Here is a 23,932-nt window from a genome sequence, read left to right on the forward strand (position 1 = left end):
ATCTACGTCTAGGTCTCCCCAGAGGTCTCTTCCCTTCAGGTGTCCCAACCAATACCCGGTGCACACCTCTTGTCCCATCCATGCGCGCTACATGTCCCGCCCATCTCACTCTTCTCGACTTAATCACCCTCACAATACTGGGGGAGCAGTACAGATTTTTAAGCTCGTCATTATGCAGTTTTCTCCACGCCCCATCGTCTTCCCTCTTAGACCCAAATATCCTCCTCAACACCCGATTCTCAAACACCTGCAATCTGTGTTCCTCCCTCTGAGTGAGAGACCATGTTTCTGAGTTTACATACAGTTGCTCAAAATAAGCTGATGCTGGTAAACTGATAATTCGAAACTATTTTTAACCCACTTACCATCTACTTTAAAATCTAATAATTGTGCAGTTGCGTACAGAATGTATTAATGGGTTTCGCATGATTCTCGGAAGTGACTAAACAGTATTAACAAACACGTCCTTGTAATACAGACGCGTCGTTTTCTTTGAGGTAAGGAATGTTGAGCTTCAGAAGGTTAAGAAAATGAATTTCTTCCACGGTACAGAATATTCTTCGAACAACTTTCAGATACTCACATGATTCAAGGACAGTAGACTCGCGATTATCCGGGGGAGGATTAATTGGGGTCTATGTGGAAACGGGTAGAGAGTATGGAATGGAAATCAACATTGAAAAATCAAAGGTAATGAGGATAGCACCGAGAGCAGAACCATTGAACGTTGTAATTGGAAACCAACAGATGGAGAATGTGGAGCATTTCAAGTACTTGGGAAGCATAGTCACGACGGACGCCCTATGCACCAAGGAAGTAAAAGCAAGGATAGCCATGGCCAAGGCAGTTTTCGTCAAGAAGAGGATACTTCTCACTAGCAAGTTGGGCTTGGAGATGAAGAAGGAACAGAAATACCTGGAGAGTTTTGAAATGTGGTGTTGGAGAAGAACAGAGAAGATCAGGTGGACGGATCGAGTGACCAACGAAGAAGTATTGAGGAGAGTCTACGAGCAAAGAAGCATTCTGCAGGCGATTACACGAAGGAAAGCTAACTGGCTGGGACATATTATGAGAAGGAATGGATTAATGAGTGATATCACCGAAGGCCAGGTTGAAGGAAAGCGAGGACTAGGAAGAAGATTGATACAGCTAACCGACGACCTTAAACAAGGAAAGAAGATGACGTTCCAGGAATTAAAGCGAGAAGCCGAGAATAGGGACAACTGGAGAGCTCTTTTTGGGCAGAGCAATGGACCTGTCGTAAGACAGAACACTTAATAATAATAATGTGGTTTAAACGAAAATTAAAAATTAATTTAGAAAATATGTTGTAAAAGCTAGAACGGTTGAAACAAAACGAGTAAATACATCAACCACATATTATTTAACAAATTACTTGTTGCTAAAATCTGAATTTTATGACATGCTATAAGGAAGTTGGTATTTAAGTATACGTATAAAAGACTAAGTACATGTTCATGTCATCAGACGACAGGACAGAATCACGATATAAAGAGTTAATAAACCATTCAAAAATGTGGCAAAGTCAAAAACTTGTAAATGACAATAACAAATCAAAATTCCACCCATGACGATTTAAGAGCATATTTATTTCTAGGAATGCATACTGCGATTCAGACCAGAATATTTTTTCCTTCCACATCATTTTCATCTCACGATCGGTCCTCATCGTATCATCTTGCGCTACAAGTTATAAGCTGTTCATCTGGAAAATCATACTTTCCAAACTAGACGACATGCGACACGAAATAGCATTTTCCGTGCCTTATTTGGTTACACGATGGCAGTGGAATAGCTCTGACCAGTCCGCCACTGTCAAACTGTCTCGCAAATTAAACCCTGGGTGTGGGGGTGTTACCCCCCCCCCCCCCCGCGTAGGTCTCAAATATGAGCTTCTTGAGCTAATAAAGGGGCTAAACTGCTCCCCGAGGGCCTAGAACCGACATTGTGCGGTGTTTCTAAATGCCTTTGTTTCACTGTGGTATGTCGTGGTCTTCCTCATACTTTCCAGAAAGACGTGGCGCAAATTCCGGCTGCTTTTACTGAAAGTCAAAGCAGCAACTGTCCGGTTCAGTCGAAGGAAGTTCACATGTGATTTGTTTTTTCTAATTTTTCTTTTCTTCTCTCTCGTGTCCCTTGTACGTCTTCTTTTCCTTCTTCCTCTTCATCGCCTTTTCTTTACACAGATTCCTCGTTCTTTCTTTCTCTCCCCAGTTTCTTCTTTACATCATAATTCCTCTTATTTCCTTCATTTCTTCTTCCCATATTTCTGATATTCTCTCAAACTTACTTTAATTCGTCTCTTCTCGCCATTTTTATCCTCTTCCTTTTGCCCATCGTCTTTCCCCCTTTTTTCTTTTTCTTCTCTGTTCTTACGTCATGTTTCTCTCCTTCGTTCCTTTCTTCCTTTCTCCCTGTACGTTAGTATCACGGATTTAGAATGGAGTAAGTGAGGAAAACCACAACGAAAACAAGTCTGGATAATCAGTAACCCGGACGATATCCAAACACAGTACGTTCAGATACAAATCTACAGCGTTAAAACAACAAAATCCTGCCCCGTCATGATGATGATGATGATGAAAACAAAGAAGACGCAACAGAAATGCGTGATGCAGGCAAACCATAACACGTGAATACCTCAGGTAGCCAACCGTAAGGAAGGAAATTTCCTTCTGCCTGTAATCACTGGACACAGATTTTATCTCGGTACGGTTCTGTTCCCAGTTTCATCACCAATGTGTCCAGACCAGCGTTCAGATCCACTCAGTCACATGTTCAATGGACACAGGCAACTCCATACGAGAAGGCAAACAGGCTTCTTCAGGATTCAACTAATCACTCAGCTCCATCTAATGGCGAGCTCGTGTGACCACCGCATAAAACTTCCGGTTCCATAAAAGCGATGGATTTTCCTCTCCAGCTGTGTAACTATTAACTTCGCATACGCCATGGAGCTGTCAACTGGAAGTTAAGCCTCATCACATGGTTCAAGCAACAATTTCATAAATTAACATAATTCACTTCTCGATGCCATACTGTAGGACAGCGTTTCCCAACTGGTGGTACGCGAGCCAATGATGAGTGGTACGCGAACTAAGTAAGAAAATCAAAAATTAATATTTACATAAATAACAGTTTTCCCTGAACGTATTTCGTTAGTGGTACATTTAATGTGCTGTAGGCTATTTCGTTTACGACGTGTTTGACGTAAATATGGATAACTACAAAGTAATACGTACGATAAGCAGAAAACCTGCTTCAAAATGAGTCCATGATCGAAAGAACGGAAACAGTGAAATTCTGAAAACATATTTCTCACACGTATTTGTTGCTTTACGCTGCTACATTGTTCGTAATATCGATATTCATTTATTTGACTTCTTATTACTGTTATTATTTTGAACAGTTCTAGAGTTATAAAGTATTACCCATAAAATTTGCATCAAATGAGAACAAGCACGACTTTTTTCAGTCTGCTAGTAATTCGGCACTTGACTTCCCTGGCCGCAAACCTCACATGCATTTACCACTTAACTCTCGCGTACAGTACACAGTGTTTGCTTGTATTCACTTCAGTCACCGTGAATCTAGTGCAGACATATCAGTAACTTCGGAGGGTAAATTCTGGTTATACAGCACTGGAAACATTTTGAATAACTTCATTAAGTGGTTCGTTGATTCCACGGTCACTTTTGTTCATATTATCCGCTGCCTATTGGCTGGCGAGACAGGCCGATGTCCATCAGAGCTGTCTCCATGGTAACGCATTACGTTCGTGTGTTTTGTATTCATCCAGCAGACAGTGCAAAGTTGTGTTTCCAGTTGCCCTGCCAGTACGATCCTACAGCACGAACAGTTGGTTTTAACAGGGTTAGGGCTTCTGCCCTAACTTACGATGCAATTGCATTTCTGAAAAATATTTCCTAACGGGAAAATCCGTACATCGAAGACATTTTCTGAAATTGAAATTGAAAATCTGAGTTGAGTTCTTTCACAAGCAAATCAGTGTGCGAATGATAACCTTTTAACACCTGGTTTATGTCGCACTGTCTCTTCCATATATACATTATTATTTTATATTAACCAAGAAATGTATAATTTCCTCGCCCGTTTTTACCATCTGTGTCTAACTTTAAATATTCTCCGGAACTTATTATATGCATTTTATTTGCAATTTGTTTCTATAGGCCTATGCTAGTTCCTCTTTTAAACATGGCCACATTTCACACAGAAATTATATTCTCAGTTTTTTTGGTTTCTCGGCAGATCAACATTATATGGTTGACATTTTCGTCTCTCATGCACAAGGGGCACTTCTATCTAAACCTTTTCAGTTCCCCAAACACCTGCTTTAATCCACACTAACCTATTTCATTGGTTTCTGGAGCATAATTATTCATACTCTTCGCTACCCATTTTGTGTTTCATCACTTGGTAAGAAACTATATAATGAAATCTTTTAAGACATAATCGAGAATTGAGAAGAACACTTTTACAGACCCATTATTAAATATGGGAGTTACATTCCTGTGAGGATAGTTTTCAGTAATAATCTTAGTGACTGCTATCTTGACTGGTTATTCAAAAGGGAAAAATAACATAAAATACGTAAAAACGAATACCCGAATGACACTAACGCTTTGAAGCAGAAGCTCGTCCAAATAATAGTTAAGAATTATGCCCGTACCGCAAAGAAAATACAACTGTTCACCATTACGAAGATAAACTTGTTAGCTGTTTAAGGAAGTAATTGCTGTTTACACGAAGAATCATGCGAGACCTATGCATAGAAAATGCAGAGTTATTGTTGAGACAGGTGTGACGTATAGTTACCAATGTTCTTTCGAAGGGCTAAGTAATTAATTTGCATTAACATTATTTATTTAACACTTCTACTCATCGCAAATTCTTTTCAAGACCTATAATGACTAATATTAAGGCTAGTCAGAACCAGAAAAGACGATAAAAAATAGTCCTACCAAGGTCATTTGGAAGGGGGAGAGGTCAATCTTCTTGTTTCTCAGCCATATATTTACAGGAAACCTTTCAACATCCCACCTCTACACACGGCTACCCCGAAGATGAATGCAGAATGTTCATCGGAAACTTTGATGGCCAACCACACGACTCCATGGTGTCAAACCCAGGCCGCAGTAGACATTTTCACAGAAGTGATTTCAATTATGTAATTCTGACGATTTAAAAACTGTCTCTCTAGAAATTACTCCCCCCGATTCCTATTTACAGCTAATTAGTCCTAATGTAGGTAATTACAGCATTAACGATGTATTTGAACAGTGCATAATGAATCTACCGTCAACATCAGAATTTCATGGAAGGCATTTAAAAAAATTGTTTACTTGCTCTAATTTCCACGGGCTTTTATCAAAACGTTATAAATAACTCATTTATTCTTGTCGGTATTAGATAAAAGTACGTGTATGAGGAAAACTACGACAACGATAAAATGAGAAAAGACAATTCCGAAATATGGAAGGACAGTTGTAAGGCCCCACTTCGCCGTCGCTTCATAAGGACAAGCGGTAAGCGTGCTTAGTTGCATATTGTTCTAGGAGTGTATTAAGAAATTAAATGTCTGCATGTCAAACTTTATGTTTATGCGGAAAATAAGTTCCAATGAACAGTCACTGAGCAGGCAAAGCATGGGAGACGAGCGTTGTCCGTACGGGAGCAGAGTGGAAGTATCGATCGCTGCCAACTGGGTTACCGAGCCAGGTAGTTGACCGACCCTGTAAGTCACAGCGTTGTGACGTGTCACCTGTTTGTCTAGGGGCGGTGCATTCTAACATGTCACCTGTGTTATGGGACGTTTGTTGTCAACTTGCTTCTCGTTCTGCTACATCAAATGACGGGAAAGTCACTCGGATATTCTCACGGCTGCCATCTTGAAAGACTGATGAAAAAATTAGAAAGTACAGAGGTGAAATAGCCCAAAGTGATGTTTTTATCAAGTTTCAACAGAATCCGTCTCCTCGAAGTTAAGATGGAAAAAATTCGGATATGGCATCGCTTCACAAAAACTGAAACAAGGCGGAGAAGTTATTTCTTTTCTTTAGGGCTTCGCGGCTGGAGTGTGGCGGGTCACATACAAAGAAGGAATATTACTACTGTGGTGATGCGATATTAATTTGGAGACCACGTATTTTAATAGTATCCGATCGTATACAACTATTTTGTTTCAAAAGATTGTGAAGAATTAAAAACATATTTTCAAAATAGGAGTTGTGTGACTTGTCTGTATTTATAAAGTATAATTTTCATTGAAAATTGAATAAAATTGTTAAAAATCTTATGCAAGTAATTAAATTTATTATCTGAAAAGGCTTTACGTTATTGTATCTACCCGTGAAACGCCAGTTCCGTCCTTTCAGCTGGATTCAGACTGTGACGTCACACAAACGAGCAACGACTCTCCTATATCCCACGACGAAGACGCTGAGTTCCAACGAAAACTAAATGTTGTGGGAAACCGTTCGACTCAGTTTCATGTTACAACGCTTGCACAACAAGCATTTCATGCACCTCTGTGTGTCCTCCAATTAAAACAACGACGTCATTTTTCAATGAAATCATAGTTTCCATTTTTATGAAACCGATTTTACGCATCCAGCTCCAGAAATCCACATTCGAAGTGATTTATTCCTCAAAGTTAACTGTATCCAGATATTTTCTTTGTGACTTTAGATCCGTACTGACGTTCATTTATGCATAGGTGCAGATCACAGTGGTTACCCACGCCGGCTGGGGCGTGGACCTTGATCGCTCGTGGGTTCGAATCCCAATCAAGGTATTGATGTTTGTCCGCGTCATTCCGTGTTCTGCTGTCCTGTGTAGGTAGAGGCCTTAAGACAGGCTGATCACTCGTCCAAGGAGTCCTACCAAATGTCTAAATTAGCTTAACTCCGCCTCCCCCCATGTGTGAGGCTGCCAAGGTCCTTCAATGGACACAACCACGGAGTAAGTACTCAGCAATACAAGTACTACACTGCTCAAACTACATGCAGCAAAGAGACCTCCTTCAGAAGATTACGTCACTCAGCTGGTCAAAAAACTACCCACCGTATATAGAACAAAAAAGCCTGATTACCGTCTTCAGAAGAGGCCGCCACTGGCCCCTATCCAAAGCCAAATGAATCCAGTACACACACTTTATTTTCTTACGATCCATTTTAATATTATACTCCTGTGATCCCTTGAGTTTTTCAGACTACATTTGTGAGCAGGAGGCTCATATATATATATATGGTGAGCTATTTTGTCCATAACACGAAAATCGTCAATGACACTTGGCTATTTTATGAGATGGGCCACGAACATTCAACTTGTCTGTGAATTTAAATGAACGCTCAAGGAAGACACGCTATCGTAAAAGCTAATTTCCTTCCCAAACCAAGAACACCGAACATGTTTCGTCACTGGTCGAAAGCTTTAACAAGGTTTTCCACGAAGTTAATAAGACCTTGATGATCGGCTGATTACGTAAGCAGTGGAAAACGAACTCGCGGTGCATGAAAATTACTCACTTCTAGCCATTCAAACCTTAATTTTTTTTCGTTTCGTTTATATTCCCAAGTGCTTAAGAGTTTTGTTTTATATAATAACGTTGTCTCACACTCCGCAGTGTGTACCACACCGTTCCAGGCTTATAGGCTTAAAGGCTCACACATCGGTGAATAGGCCCGTCTATTTTAGGCCTAAATAATAGAAACCACGGGTGGTTAACACCCCGTTAACGTGTTTTGTACGTAGGGTGGGTGCATGTACAAGGCGAATGTTCAACTGCACAACCTATTAAATGTTTTATTAAATCTATATATTGTGGTAGTCTTCTTTAAATCGCTTTACGAGTCATATGCTGGTTTGACTGTATTCCAGTCTTCCTAAAAAAACATTGTAATCAAGTATAGTCACGTTCAAAAATGTTGGTATGGAACAATAAGACATGGAATGAATGAAAAAAATCAAGGAAATAACGAAGAAAGAACATTTGTTATAATACGAAATAAAGACCGATGTTTTTTAGTTGCGGTGTATAACGGCAGAATGCATAACAATAAATCTGAATGCACTGAATATTCATCCTGTAGAAACGCCACTCAATAACCTTCAGTGTTTTGAAAGTACAGATGGTAATGAAGGAGATATTGAACTTTGTAGAGTTTTAGGACCTATATTTTTTCTGATCATTGTTCTAAGCCAGTCACTGTGACTTTTTTTAAAATCGTGCTCCAAAATTACTATCTATCTTCTTCCACGATACTCAGATCTTCCAAGACACTAGTTGAGAAGCAGATGTACCTGACAACTAATTAATCCATTTCTTCAATTGTGTTAATTAATGCAGAGTTCCGATAATAGACCTAAACGAGACTGAAAGACAGTTGGATAATCGAATATGTCGTATAACACGGAAAACTAATTAAGAAGACGAAGGTAAATATCTATTTAATTTATAACTCAGTTTATGATATTATTAAATTTCTAAGTAAAGCCAACACTGCATCAAATGAAAAAACTCACAAATAAAACTAAAGCGGCCCATCCACGTACGAGTCTGGCTCGGCTCGGGTTCCATTGAGCCAAACTCGTTTGTGGGTGGGGTGTCACGAGCCGAGTCTGCTATGCACGTGTGGTGAAACATATCCGAGCCCGGCTCACGAGTCAAGCTCGCCGAGTCAGACTCGTTTGTGGGTGGGGTGTCACGAGCCGAGTCTGCTATGCACGTGTGGTGAAACATCCGAGCCCGGCTCACGAGTCAAGCTCGCCGAGTCAGACTCGTTTGTGGGTGGGGTGTCACGAGCCGAGTCTGCTATGCACGTGTGGTGAAACATATCCGAGCCCGGCTCACGAGTCAAGCTCGCCGAGTCAGACTCGTTTGTGGGTGGGGTGTCACGAGCCGAGTCTGCTATGCACGTGTGGTGAAACATATCCGAGCCCGGCTCACGAGTCAAGCTCGCCGAGTCAGACTCGTTTGTGGGTGGGGTGTCACGAGCCGAGTCTGCTATGCACGTGTGGTGAAACATATCCGAGCCCGGCTCACGAGTCAAGCTCGCCGAGTCAGACTCGTTTGTGGGTGGGGTGTCACGAGCCGAGTCTGCTATGCACGTGTGGTGAAACATATCCGAGCCCGGCTCACGAGTCAAGCTCGCCGAGTCAGACTCGTTTGTGGGTGGGGTGTCACGAGCCGAGTCTGCTATGCACGTGTGGTGAAACATATCCGAGCCCGGCTCACGAGTCAAGCTCGCCGAGTCAGACTCGTTTGTGGGTGGGGTGTCACGAGCCGAGTCTGCTATGCACGTGTGGTGAAACATATCCGAGCCCGGCTCACGAGTCAAGCTCGCCGAGTCAGACTCGTTTGTGGGTGGGGTGTCACGAGCCGAGTCTGCTATGCACGTGTGGTGAAACATATCCGAGCCCGGCTCACGAGTCAAGCTCGCCGAGTCAGACTCGCACGTGGATGGGCCGCTTAACGGGCATTGGGACCCATCCAGCCTCTTATCCACTGAGCATTGGATTTCTTTCACCTGAAGTAAAGTCGGATCGTGGCGTGTACGCTGACCATTCACCTCATCTATCGTCGAGGTCAACAATGAATACGAACTAAACTCTCCCCCCAAGCGCCACTGTGGCACAACATAAATAAGTGTACATCACCGCCTTTATAATCGTAATGAAGTCTATGTTCATTATCATCTTCATTTTTGGGGAAACTAATTAGAAATGCGAAAGATTATCGGGAAAAAAAAACGATTCGATCACTGATAACATTTCACCTTCAAGGAGAACTGTAAAGGAAATGAACGCATAATGAGGATGTCGTATCTGTCACACACATCGCTTCGATCTGCGTGTTTTCTTTACGAAACATCGAAACATTTTTCGACACAATTCGTTATTGACGGCTTAAAACTAAACGTTGTTGTGCTAATTTAATTTTAATCAATACAACTCCTACTTTGTTAGAATCGCAGACATCTTTTGTAGACTTAAAATCGGTTCAAACGTACAAAATATCACATAACACAGCATACAGATCTCGGTAAGATCCACAAGGGTACTTGAAATATTTCTTGATTTGATAAGTGTTTTAGAAATTTTAAGAAAAAAATAAATTATGCCAGTATGGAACCGGTGTAAGCATGAAATCGACAGCTATGGGAAAAACCACTTTATCTTCTAAAATCACTATGGAATCAGATTCCTCTCGACGCATCCCCCAGATCTGAAACATCATGACAGGATCTCGCAAATGTAACACAACAATATAAATGTACTCCATCAAATTTAGTAACTGTCACTAAGGGAGAAGAAGACGAGTTCGATTATCGATAACAACAATCTTTTTCTCTTCTCTTGGGGCAGCCGTCGTCCTAACCAACGAGCATCGGGATCACCTCCCTCAGCGGTAAAGTTGGCAGAACGTGAAGCTAAACACTCACCTCCACCTACCAGTAAGGTTTATAATGCGTGGAGTCTTACCTCCAACCCTCCATACATCATTATGGTAAGTGCTTTGACACAGGGACGATTTGACCTCATTATTTCTTGCTGTTTGTGTTTTGAATTACCGAAGATCAACACCTTAGAGCCTAGTGGTATCTATATGTACCACTTGCTTTAATAATCGGTAACTCTCCATTTTTCTGGAAGACTGTATTGTACATGTTCCGTATGATTCTCAGAGTAAAGAGCGAATCAACCAGTTGATCTTCGCAATGGAGAATGTAATGTTTTCTTTGCGGTAGGGACCCAATCTTTAAATATTATTTAGACGAGCTTCGGTTTTAAATGGTAAAAAGAGAAAGTTCGAGGGACCTTCAGGGGTATACTGTGATATGTAGTCTTGTGTTATGTAACGACACTATTTAAGTGGAATATGTTATTTAAGGCTTTGACCGGGATGTTCTTTTGTTAAATCTTATGTGGTACCGCCTGATTCGACTTCTAATGGTTAAGTGAAGTGTTTTCTTCGCGGTACGGTCTGGATTCGTAAATATTATGAAGACGAGCTTCGGCTTCGAAGGGTTAACCAGCTGATTTTCGTAATGGTGAGGTGTAGTGTTTTCTTCGCGGTACGGACTGAATTCATAAATAATATTCAGACGATCTTCGGCTTCAAAGGGTTAACGACGAATGACAACACGGTTCTAATTACTGAATTGTAAGATACGAGAAACGAAACAGTCAAGGAAAATATTTAACGTGTTCTCCCTGGAGGGACTGAGGACAACCATAAACTTTACTTCAACATTTCTCTGGGTCAAAATTCCAACCATGGACCTTCGGAAGTGCTACCGAATAAAACACCACGTAGATGACGAACTACCTTAACCGTATCGAAGTTGAAGATTGCTTGTCTTCTGGGTTGTTGCGCCGTGTAGTCTGGTAGATGTTTACCAACGTTTCAGAGGTCATACTGCCTCCGTCATCAGAGTATGAAGATTTCTGTCTTCTGGGTTGTTGCGCCGTGTAGTCTGGTAGATGTTTACCAACGTTTCAGAGGTCATACTGCCTCCGTCATCAGAGTATGAAGATTTCTGTCTTCTGGGTTGTTGCGCTGTGTAGTCTGGTCGATGTTTGCCAACGTTTCAGAGGTCATACTGCCTCCGTCATCAGAGTATGAAGATTTCTGTCTTCTGGGTTGTTGCGCCGTGTAGTCTGGTCGATGTTAACCAACGTTTCAGAGGTCATACTGCCTCCGTCATCAGAGTATGAAGATTTCTGTCTTCTGGTTTGTTGCGCTGTGTAGTCTGGTCGATGTTTACCAACGTTTCGGAGGTCATACTGCCTCCATCATCAGGGCGATGAGTATGAAGATTTCTGTCTTCTGGGTTGTTGCGCTGTGTAGTCTGGTCGATGTTTGCCAACGTTTCAGAGGTCATACTGCCTCCGTCATCAGAGTATGAAGATTGCTGTCTTCTGGGTTGTTGCGCCGTGTAGTCTGGTAGTTGTCCATGCTGCCTCCATCATCACCGCCGTGAAAACCTCAAATCCTACGTATCGATCTTCTTCACTGACACTCCGGAGGCAGAATATAATGAAACATCACATTTTAGAGCGCATGCACGTGGCAGAAGTTGCTCCATTCATTGGTATTTAGAAGACACGCAGGTGCGGAACGACTGAGAGCCAACCGTTCCTTTGTGTTATTTTCCCGTGTTCGGCGCCGCAGCCACAGAACCGATGTGGAAGAGTGAGATACACACCTCAGGTTCGTGACGCCCGAGATTTGAGATTCTCTTCTGGGTCGTCACGTCGTGCAGACTTGTAGATATCCCAAGACAGCAACGTTTCGGAAAAACATTTCTTCTGTCTTCTGGGCATCCGTAAATCTGGAGACAGTATTTTCCTCGGAAACGTTGGTAACTACCAGTTCACCCAGCTTTATACCTCACGAGATCAACATCGACATAGGTCTGTTCGTGGGGGTTGATAGACTCGAGTTACTTAACGACACTAATTCAACTTCTTAGGGTAAAAATCTTATTACAATAAGATGACAAGATGTCCATCGACGTCAGCGGGCCTGCTAAAAATATTATCGCCTTTATCTTAATTATTTCAAGTCAAAAAGTCCAAAACGTATACGACGTAGGTACTTAATATGCCGATAACAATCGGAGAAGTCCGGGGACCTTATGGTTTTATATAGCGGGTTTAATTTGTATTCCGTTTTTTATGTGATCTGTGGTTTATTTTGTAGTAGTTAGCCGCGCGGTCTGAGGCATCATGCTTCGGACCGGTGATACGGAATGCGCGCTGGTTCGAGTCTCGGGGAAAGAAATTTCTCATGAGATTTTCGACTGGTGTATGGGACCGGTGCCAACCCAGCATCGTGAGGAAATTGGGGAGCTACAATGAGTAGCGTAATCCGGTCATGAAAACTAGCAATGGCTGGGGGTTCGTCGTTCTGACCACACGTCACCCTATATCTGGTTGGATGATCGTTCACCTCTGCTTAGGCTTGTGAACGGCCTGCAGTCAAGCTAGTCGGCTTTGGCTCTCAGAGGGCTGTTACGCCACGGATTATTATTAGTAGTAATCAGACGATATTCCTATTTATAAGAGTAACATCAGCTGTTTAGTTTGTGTAACGTCAAACGAATATTGTAGGATGATTATAAATATGTATTATGGAGGACGTATGTGACAGCAGTCGTGGTCAATTTCAAACAATAACACCAGAGACCGACACGTTTAGCAGGACGATCTGTCATGTCCGGTATTCGAACCAAGCACCTCCCAGATGTACTATTCACCCATTATAGCTGTGCCAACCCGTTCGCTGCGTTTAAACTAGAAATAAAATGTGTTTCTGTTATACAGCGCATGGGGCGAACCTGTCGAATGTGGCGGGAAGAAACAGCCGGCCGACCACGGAATTTCGACATGAAGGTCAGCACTGCCTCAGGGGCACCAACTCCCAAATATGGAGGCAGTTCGACACGACTCCGTGTCCACATGCAACGAAGAATTCTGATATCTGGTTCTGGTTCATGAGGGCCTTTGTGATTAACTCAGAGAATTCAACTAGTGTCAAGTACGAACAACCATCAGGCAGTCTATTCTGAGAATCTTACTTACAAAACTAAGCCTTATATAGGACATAACCAGAGACGCTGGCATGCATCTGCCCCAACAAACAAATAAACAAACTAGAATGAAGATTACTGTCTTCTAGGATACTGCGTCATTTCGTCTGGTAGAGGTTTACCGACGATTCGGTGGGCTTGGTGCCTCCATCATCAGGGTGATGTTGATGGAGGCAGCAAGGACCTCTGAAACATTGGTAAACATCTACCATACTACACGGCGCAACAACCCAGAAGACAGAAATCTTCATACTCACCGCTGTGAAAACCTCAAATCATACAAAAGATTCCTCTCTAGGGAGAAATATTCTCTAGAACACTTTGTTCTCAGGCACCCTCAAGCTATGTTCTTCCTCCAGACAGAAAGATCAGGTTTCATTATAGTGTCGTGTGTCTTAATCCTTATGTTTGAGACAGGAAGATGCTTCTAGTCGAAAGGCAGCGAGCGATAGAGCACGGCGTTCTGGTACAGTATGCAGCACACACCACGTCTGTCTCCTCACTTGAGCAACATGAAGTCGGATCAAGTTTTTACGAGCACAAAGCTACGTACTGTGGTAGGTGAATAATGACGGAAAGTAATTCAAGGCCAGGGTCGGCAATAGCATTCCGAGCAGCCACTCTGGCCCATTTGACAGCAGGACGCAGCCAGCACCCTCCAATCTAATGGTTCCAGACATCACCATATCCCACGATTTAGAGAGTAATTATATTTAATAGAGTTATTATTTTCAACAAGTCTGTTTAGCGTCTCTCTCTTTTCTTTATCTTCTGTTTCACTCGTTCCTTGCTCTTCCTTTCCTCCTCCGTTTCTCTTTTCGTTTCTTCTCTGTGTACGCCTCTTGTTTAGGTCTACTGTTCTTTCCTATTATCTCCTTGCCTTCTTTCTGCTCCCCTATGCATCTTCCTTTATTATTTCTTTCTATATATTTATTTCTCTCTTACTCTTATTACTTTATTCCTTTCTCCTTGTTTTCTTTCATCATCTTCTATTCTTCCAGTGTCGGCGGAAGGTCGATTGAGAAAGTTGACTGTTCTAGGGGCCTTAGCATGACTGAAGAAAATCATGACCACCTACTTTTACAATTTCTAGGCCTAAGCAAGAGATATATTTTCCTTTCCTCTGTCCCCTCACAAGCACACACAAATAAAGTGACTAAAAAAACAGTACACACTAGTCGCTTGGCATGCGTGCGTAACTTGAAATTTAATAAAACTGAAACATCCGGGGTCGAAAATCGAACAGAATTCGAGAATTGAGTCGGGCCGCATGAAACATCGAGTTTCATATGCCTTCTCTGCAATTTTAAGCCAACGGTGTTTATATTTCGCTCAGTCTCCTGAAAACCCTCGAGACTATTCGGCTAATGGACGCCGTCAAAGGAGTCACTGGTGGAACAGAAACAACATGGATGCCACGCACCACTTGAACCCACGCATGTACCAATTTCTTCAATTGGAGCACAGGCAGTTACGTTTCTGGATAGTTTGTAAAGAGAATCGCTATTTCCCATAAGCACCATCTTCTAACTGGGGTTACGTCGCCGAAAGATGGAAAAATAACCAACAAAACAGTTTTTTGCCTGAAACAAAACATACAAGCAACGAAAACATTATGTGCCTTAAGTTGTAACTTGTGTTGGGCAAGGCCGTGGTCTAGGCAACACGGAGTTTTCCTCCGTGTCATCCCAACAATTACTCCATTCACACACAGAAGAAGGCAATGGCAAACCACTTCTGGATCATCTGCCAAGAACGTATATGAACAGGTCCCAGTCCGAGAAAAGGATGGAAGGATCCTGTTCATATGGACCTGTCGTCAGACAGAACACTAAATAATAATAATAATAATAATAATAATAATGTGCTATAAAATATACGAAATATTTTAGCAAAAATACGTCGAATTTTATTAAAATCTTTTAACAGTTTTAAGGCAGAAACATTAAATCGACGATATCGAACCACTGGCAAAAGTAAACCAGTAACTAAATTACAAATTAAATGTTATTTTACAGTGACATGAAATATAAACCAAACGGAAGTAGAAATCGTGGAAGATCTACAAAAATGAGGAAGGATCAATAGATCCAAGTCTTTGTTTCTGGACGGGGAAATCAGTACCCAGACCTTGGAAAAGAAGAAGGTTATTTTACCTGTTGATAAGTGTGGTTGCAAATTAGGTTTACGTCTGTGTATGGGAGACTTCACAAATACGTACAGTTATCATTTGCTAAGCAACAATCACATGTAGGATTTGAGGTTCCCACGGCGGTGAGTATGAAGATTTCTGTCTTTCGGGTTACAGCGCCGTGTGGCCTTACAGAAACGTCCTAAGCACAGAAATGCTCCACAGACCGAAAGGAACGAGCGATTCCACGTAACCATTCGTTTTACGTTGTCTCAGGTGTGCGTTTTTCCATCGTTTCATTCAAACAAATTGCAGGCAGCCATTAGTCAGCTTCTTTTACCGCTACAATTTTGTGTTTCTTTCGTTGGATTATGTGTTGCGTGTTCATTTCAGAGTTCTAGAAATGTTTTTAAGCAGAACGGCCGAAAGTGAAGATGAGACGAATACTGTGGCAAAGAATTTCAAGGATGGTGGAAGGAAAAGTATCATTCCCTATTCTGACAGTCTGCTTTATAGAACAGCGTCTGTTAAGAGGCATTATAAAAGTAAACATAAAAGCATGTCACTGAAAACAGAGAACAGCAAAAATAAATTATATCTTGCGCGCTGGGTACAAACAATTTTACGGCCAGTTCCCTCATAAAATTCGTTGCAAGATCTTCGAATTTACAGAAGTAGTCGCAAATTTTTGAGGTCAATAAAAGCACTTCTGGACATCGTAATACTTTTAGGCGATGAATTTCTAAAGCGGTAGTGACCCGGAAATTCTACTCTGGTACAGTTTGCAGTGGTTAACAAATTTTAGGCGTTCTTCACGCTCTAACGTTGGAAAGAAAGCCTTGTTTCATAACAAGGAAAACCGAGGTGTGGCATCACACCAAATTAGTCAGTCCAACAACGACCTAAATACAACATCTCGCAAGTTATTGGGCAACAATGAAATAAGGACAACACTAAAACACTTGCTGAGCAATGACCTCGGATGACAGCGCAAGAATGGCCTACGTGATGAGGCATAAAGAATACGTTCAAAACGTCCAATTTTAAGTCATCTACATAATATTGCGAAAGTTTACTTTCTGAGGTGAATTATGTGAAATCCAATTTCAGAATTATTCTTGCCGATCAAGCAGTGATGCTTATGTGAATCTGAGGAGAAGCTATTATGATACGACATAATAACATTATCAAAAATAATGCAACAATAAATTTGTCAACCGTTGAAGCGAAACTCATCTAAATAAAAGTAAAGTAAAGTTTGTCCCACTATACGCCATGTAGGCGCTTGGGGTGAGAGGCGGTATAGCTCCTACTCTTTCTTGACCTCGGCACTAGATGGGGGGTGAGTGGTCAGCATCACGCCCCGGCCGTGCTTTACCCCCGGGAAAGGATCCCAGTACCCATTGTAGAGGAGGCTGGGTGGACCCCAGAGCCAGTCTGAACGCAGAGGCTAGAGAAAAAAAATCCTCTGCCCCCGTCGGGGATCGAACCCCGGTCGTCCAGTCCGTAGCCAGTCACTATACTGACTGAGTACTGTTAAGAAAACACCACTCTTTACCATTACAAAGATCAACTGGTTAACGCTGTTAAAGAAAATAATAGCTGTTTACAGTGAAAATCATACGAAACTCATAAATACAAAATGATTAGTTACTGATTACTTACTACGCGTTCATTTTACACAGAACTCCTCAGCCGTGCATTACTTGCAACGTTATAGTGACACGAACGACAGTTTCTCATTTCTGGACACACAACCGCATATAACACTTTCGGACAGCAACTCGCTTGCATTATATGAAAGTACACAACAGAACGAAGCTTTTGTTGTGGTACTTTGCTGGGAGACAAAACAAAACAGAACAAGACCATAGAAAAAAGCAAGGGTTCGTATAACCTAAGGCTGTGAGGAGCACACAAACTGTTGCTTAATATTTCAGAAAGACTTCATATCGCGTGCTTTATGCTCCTATAAATTGTGTCGCCTTGGAGACATTCATCAAATCTCCCGGAGTTGTCGTTTCACCTTTCAATAGGGTGGTAAAGACTTCAAGCTGCACTGCGTTTGGACTTACAATATAGGCCGAACATTCTGGACCAGTACAATGGACGCAAAATAACTCCAAGCTTGCTTTAAAGGAACAGTAAAATCGAGCAACTTTACAACACGAACAGTGGAGAACTCACAGCGTAGCAAAATTAACAACTCGGTACTGGTGACTTGGTTAAGTCCTTCCGTGGCCTCGAAGTATGAATGGCGGGGAACTTCTTGACTAGTTAAGTGTACTACTAGCTTCTGAAGAAGGATTCTGTTCGTCAGTTAGTTAAAGCCAGTGTTCATCAGTCAGTATACTGACTAGGCAATGACTGAATGAGAGGGATCCGGGATTTTTCTTTACACCACCGCGTCCAGACAGGTTCTAGGGCTCACCCAGCCTCCTATCCAGTGGGTACCGGGAACAAAGTGGCCGTGGCCTCAAGCTCGGTTTGTTATCCAGGTTACGAAAACGTCGAGCAAAACACCCCCATAAGTATACGTGGCATAATTAAACACAATTACAGTTTCGCCTTTGCATTTTATATTTTATCGTTTAAATTAATATGTATTTATGCATTCAAGTAGCAATATCCTTTATCACTACAGCACAGTAATGTTGCATCGCATGATAAGGGAGATACATTATCGATTTGCTTTAGGGTCCTGTTGTAAACTGAGGTCACGAGACGATCGTACAGAAATTTCAAGAAGAGTAATATTTGAGGCAAGCCTCATGACTAACTTCTGAAAGCAGCAGATGTTGTGTTAGAGAAGTCGTATATCCAAAGAATTCCCTTGAAAGACGGTGCAAACAAGTTTAGTAGGCCATTTTATACAGAAGTACCAATAAACGTCTTGTTTCAGTGCTACACCAGTGTCTGTATAATAGCTATAAAATTAAGGAAGAATTTACTTTGGAAAAAGTGAGTGACCAGCTACTTGTTCTCTCTCTCTCTCTCTCTCTCTCTCTCTCTCTCTCTCTCTCTTCAGAATGTGCCTTGGTTGTGTGGAGAAGACATTTCTAGCAATTTCACCTTATGGTAGGTAGAAACACACTTCTTCAACTTTTGAGGATAAATGTGCGATATACAAACACCCAAATGGCCAAAAATTGAATGTACCAGAAGCTTCACTTCCTTGAATTAATGACCCCTTTAATACCATTCGCATGCACATATCTTATGTTAAATAATATGGAAATTTGTTTCTAAGACTCTGAGCATTAACAGACAAATTCTTGTGGCACAGCTAAAACGTGATTTCTTGGAACTATGGAGAAGTTTTAAAATATTATTCCGTTAAACATGATCCTACAAAAGTTGCTTGGTCGTCAAGACCAGATCGATTTTTCGTTCTACTTATATTTTGCTGTTAGTCACTGTTGCCAAAATTCACTTTGCTTTTCTGAGTATAGTTAGGTTATATTCGTATTCTCGAAGTCATAATACGATTGGTTCAGTAAGCATTTTCCATCCTGTTAGGTTACTATTAAAATGTTACATTGTAGCCTGAGTCTACAAATAATTCAAGCCCGAAAGAGAATCTTAAGTACATTAAAAACATGAAAGGCAGTAATGGGTCACATACCTGTCAGCCAAATGGAACCAGCTACTTATTATGTGGTCACATAACCTGGCTTCAAAGTCTGGTAGGGCTAATTACAGCCATAATCATCACACAATAAAAGAAGCACTAGAACTTGTTTACAAATCTGCGAAAGCACGAACTGAGAACAAAAGAACAATTCTCAAGTCACCTGACTCCACGCGATTCTTATCGTCAGATGGCAGCACACTCAAAAACAATGCGCATGCGCCAGCACCTCCTAGCTGCATTACAGTCACATCTTGTAACAGAGCGCTCTTGAAACAAAACATTGAGTAAATAATCGACATATTACCCACACAGACTACTTCTTGGGCTTCATCTCGTACAAAAAAACAATCAGCAAACAGATTGCTCGTTTTAATAAATGTCAAGTTACTAAACGACGTTGTATCTCACACAAAGATGCTCTTTAGCTAATTATATGATCATCGCAGAACAGACATTGCCTCGACCCAGAACCAAACCGAGTGCATCCGGAAAATAAGCTGTGAAGACCTGAATACAGAGATAATTTTCTAGCCGACTTCTTCCCTTGATGGTCATCTCTCTATAGGATGATGGTGACTCAGTGTGCCATCATCAGGGATAACGTGAGCCCTGAAGATGGAAGCAGTGCTGTCCTCTGAAATGCTGGCAACACAGCTCACGTCTATGCGGCACCAGCGCCCAAAAGCAGGGCCAACACAGATTGCATAGTTTAATATTACGACTTCGACAGGAGACAAGTATCTTATTTTCGTGGTTCAGTGATACTCCGTATACTGAAAGTACAGAACCGAACAGATAAAATGCACCGTTAGCCAGCTAGTTGAAGCGAACGTTCTGTTATGATGCAGTGTACAGATAGAGTACCACTGAAACACTAGAGGAAGACGCTGTTCGTTGTGTCAGCCGGGCTAACATGGCTAACACAGTCAATATAAAATATTCTCTGATATCGTTTACTGTTTTTGCCTCATTCTCGAAGCGTTTATCTTAATATTTATTTCTGAAATATATTCTGGTGGTCAAACGTAAGAAATAAACATTAATTTCTTATTCAACTCAGAAAACTAAATTCCTCACCCAGACTCGGAGATACACTTCCCGACCAAATAATTCTTGCTTGTGTGCTACGCAATCCTTATCACTTTCCCTACAGCAAAACAAAAGTCCGCCTTGTTACAAAGTCATTGGATCCAATTAACTTTTTGACACCAATTGTTACGCCGCCACTGACGTAAGCAGCTATCCAAACAATAATGCAGAGTCGATAAAGTCAGGGATATACAAAACACACTAAAATGGTATTATACAAAAGTGGGCTTGAAGGCTACAGGAACGGTTTTTAGGAACATGGTAGAATTTAAAGACGTTTTAACATAATTTGTGAACAGATAAGTTCTACAAAACCACTTAAACCTCAGTGTAGACTGGCCTATGCTGTAACCTGGACGAGATTTGAACTGTGTGCATCCCCAAATGAAAGTTTAGATCGTCACCGTGACGCCATTTTCTCTAGTCGAGGACACTAAAGCAGACGTGTACCGACACGCGGCAGCACTGAACTGTTGCGGTCAGAGAAACCAACAATGAAGGACGCGTAATTTTCATGTTTAAATGTGGAATCTCTCTGTCATTTACTCTTCATTAATTTTGTGACTCGTGGAACTAAGCTTCATTTGAAAACATTTACATACCCATCTCATCCGTATCCACATTCGTTCAAAAAGCTATTTCAGCCCGCCATTCAATTTGCATAAATTAAAACAAGTGAAGATAGAGACGCGAAATTGACACAACACGGTGAATACTCCCAGTGTGTGAAGGCAAAAATTCACGTATTACACAGGAAACAAATTAAATGCTAGACATCGACATGACGAAATAGCCCTGCGTTTCGGAGACTTCCTCTGCCTACATCATCAGGGGTTAAAGTAATGAGTGGTTTCTACAGCCGTTCTTCGTATTTGGTAAGTTACGGGATCGAATCTCGATCCGAAGACTTACGATTCCGATTGAGGTTTCTCGTGGTTTTCGTCCAGACAAATACTGAATGGCACTTAAAAATAAGTAGCTACCACTTCCTTATCTTTCCACATATGCTGTAATAGTCTATGACGAAAGAACTGAAAAGGCATTGGCCTATTTAAATATACAGAAGTCACCCAATCAAAACAGGTCGTCAGTGCTTGATTCTTCACCCATCCCAACCATTTATTAACCATTAACCAATAATTTATTTTATTCTCTTCCTGTAACAGCCCTATCCCACTCATTGGCCGACCCTTCATCTCGCTGTGCTGTTTTCTTCGCCTCTCAAACATAAAACCAGTTTTTTGTCTTTTCATCTTCCTTTCCTGCTGTTTTCACTGTCCACACATCGAAGTCTGTTTGGCCTCAGAATTACACTCAACAAAGCAATCAATGCAATACAGAAATATGTGGTTAACCATGCATGACATGGGCGAGATTCGACCCGCAATCCCATCGGTCCCATGAACTTAACTTACGTCTATGAAATCGCCTTGACACATGCATTAAAGTAAAGTAAAGTTTGTCCTGCTATACGCCATATAGGCGCTTGGGGTGAGAGGAGGTATAGCTCCTCTCTTCCTTGACCTCGGCACTAGATGGGGGTGAGTGGTCAGCATCACGCCCCGGCCGGCTTTACCCCCGGGAAAGGACCCCGGTACCCATTGTAGAGGAGGCTGGGTGGGCCCCAGAGCCGGTCTGGACGCAGAGGCTAGAGGAAAAATCCTCTGCCCCCGTCGGGGATCGAACCCCGGTCGTCCATCCCGTAGCTAGTCACTATACTGACTGAGCTATCTCTGCTCATTGACACATGCATTAGCTTAATTAATTTCCGTTTCAAAATAACTTCCAGACTTCTTCTATTTCGTAATTAGTATCACAAACAATAATATTTTGAAGATGTCTATCTTCTGGGTTTTTGCGCCGTGTAGTCTGGTAGAAGTTTAGTGACGTTTCGGATGTACTTGCTGCCGCCATCATCAGGGCGGTTCCTCTGGTGTCCATGCTTTAGCGGGTTCTGGGGTGTGAGCATTTGGAAATTCTGTTCTTACCGAACATCGAACTTGAAATGTATGTCGAAAGCTGATGATGGAGACAGCAAATACCTCTGAAAGATTGGTAAACGTCTACCAGACTACAGAACGCAACAGCCCAGAAGACAGCCATCTTCATAATCGCCGCTGAGAGAACCTGAAATAAAAAAAAGGTGCGCACCCAACGGCAGTCACGTGACTGGAAAGGGGAAAGTTGCCCTGCCCGGCAGGAATTCTGGTTAAATAGTCTTGCCGCCGCGAAATTTAAACTTTGTGGCACCTCCTCATGCCGTCTTCATGGTCTCACGCAATGTTAACGCGAGGTTCATTGCAGTGATGCGACTCTCTCTCGAGAACTCGACAGATCTTGTTTTCTTTGTGGTAAGTTTACAATGGTGGAAGTTCCGACATGTACAGTATGTTACCCGCCATGCTGTGCGAGGGATGTAAATCAGATTATGTTTCCCCCGAGCTGTTTTGTAAGGCGCTGGGCCTGCAGGGCTGAACAATGGTGTGATGAAACTCGTTGAACTCTTTCCAACGGAACACGAAAGATTCGCGATATAAAAAGCGAATTTTCAAATGTTTACTGTTCAGAAAACATTATGAATGTAATTACCCAACAGAGTAACGGTAAATTTGTTAAATACCACACACTGTTAAGCTCGTCACTAGAGATAGGTAAGGCTGGACGGATTAGATACAGTACTGAAAACCCCTGTCGAGAATCGAACACAAATCTTCCAGATACTTTACGGAGTCAATCATATTCATTAAAACGCTTTAATAATCTGTTTAAAAAAGTCCTATTTCCACATACACAGAGACTTTCACAGATATATAGCTACTGAATTTTCTTCTGATTATCGATTTACTTCTTTAATAAGAGTTTGTATTAAATTCATATGTAATTTTAACTACATGAATATTTTAAGTAAGATTTGAGGTTTTCACGGCGGTGAGTCTGAGGATGGCTGTCCTCTGGGTTGTTGCGCCATGTAGTCTGGCAGAAGTTTACCGGCGTTTCAGAGATCCTTGCTGCCTCCATGCTCAGAGGCCCTCATCGCCCTGTTGATGGAGGCAGCAATAATCTCTCCTGTTTCGTATTCGTGGATCCCGGGCTCAAATCTCGGCCCGGAGACCGACCATCCTCCAAGCAAATGCCAGGATGGCACCTTAAATTAGGCCGCATCCTTTCCAATTCATTATTCACTATCATCCTCTCATTCAACTCTATATAATCTGAGATATTGAAAAAACTAACTCCATGGAGCAAGTCCTCCTCAATAGAAGGCCCCCCCCCCCCCCCCCCCCCCCGAAACAAGTCCCTGCCACTGGGACCACATCCAAAGTCACGTTAATGTAATCCACTTTCCAACACAATTTTTGAAACCCATTTTAATATTATCTCCCATCTGAAGCTAAGTATCCCAAGTGGCCTCTTTCCTTCAGGTTTTCCAAACAAAACCCC

General features: G+C 41.8%; 1 long non-coding RNA gene across 1 annotated transcript; it reads left to right on the forward strand.

Moving 5' to 3' along the window:
- The first annotated feature begins 10,242 nt into the window (after window positions 1–10,242).
- Window positions 10,243–14,807, forward strand: LOC147872309 (uncharacterized). Its single transcript, XR_015537445.1, has 2 exons — window positions 10,243–10,549; window positions 13,372–14,807. It is a non-coding gene; the product is annotated as an uncharacterized LOC147872309 (long non-coding RNA).
- The last annotated feature ends 9,125 nt before the right edge of the window (window positions 14,808–23,932 follow it).

Source organism: Zootermopsis nevadensis, unplaced genomic scaffold (genome assembly GCF_977971745.1).
Source record: "Zootermopsis nevadensis isolate Lab colony 2312 unplaced genomic scaffold, Znev_1.0 Znev_ptg000028l, whole genome shotgun sequence".
In the NCBI taxonomy this organism is placed as follows: domain Eukaryota; kingdom Metazoa; phylum Arthropoda; class Insecta; order Blattodea; family Termopsidae; genus Zootermopsis; species Zootermopsis nevadensis.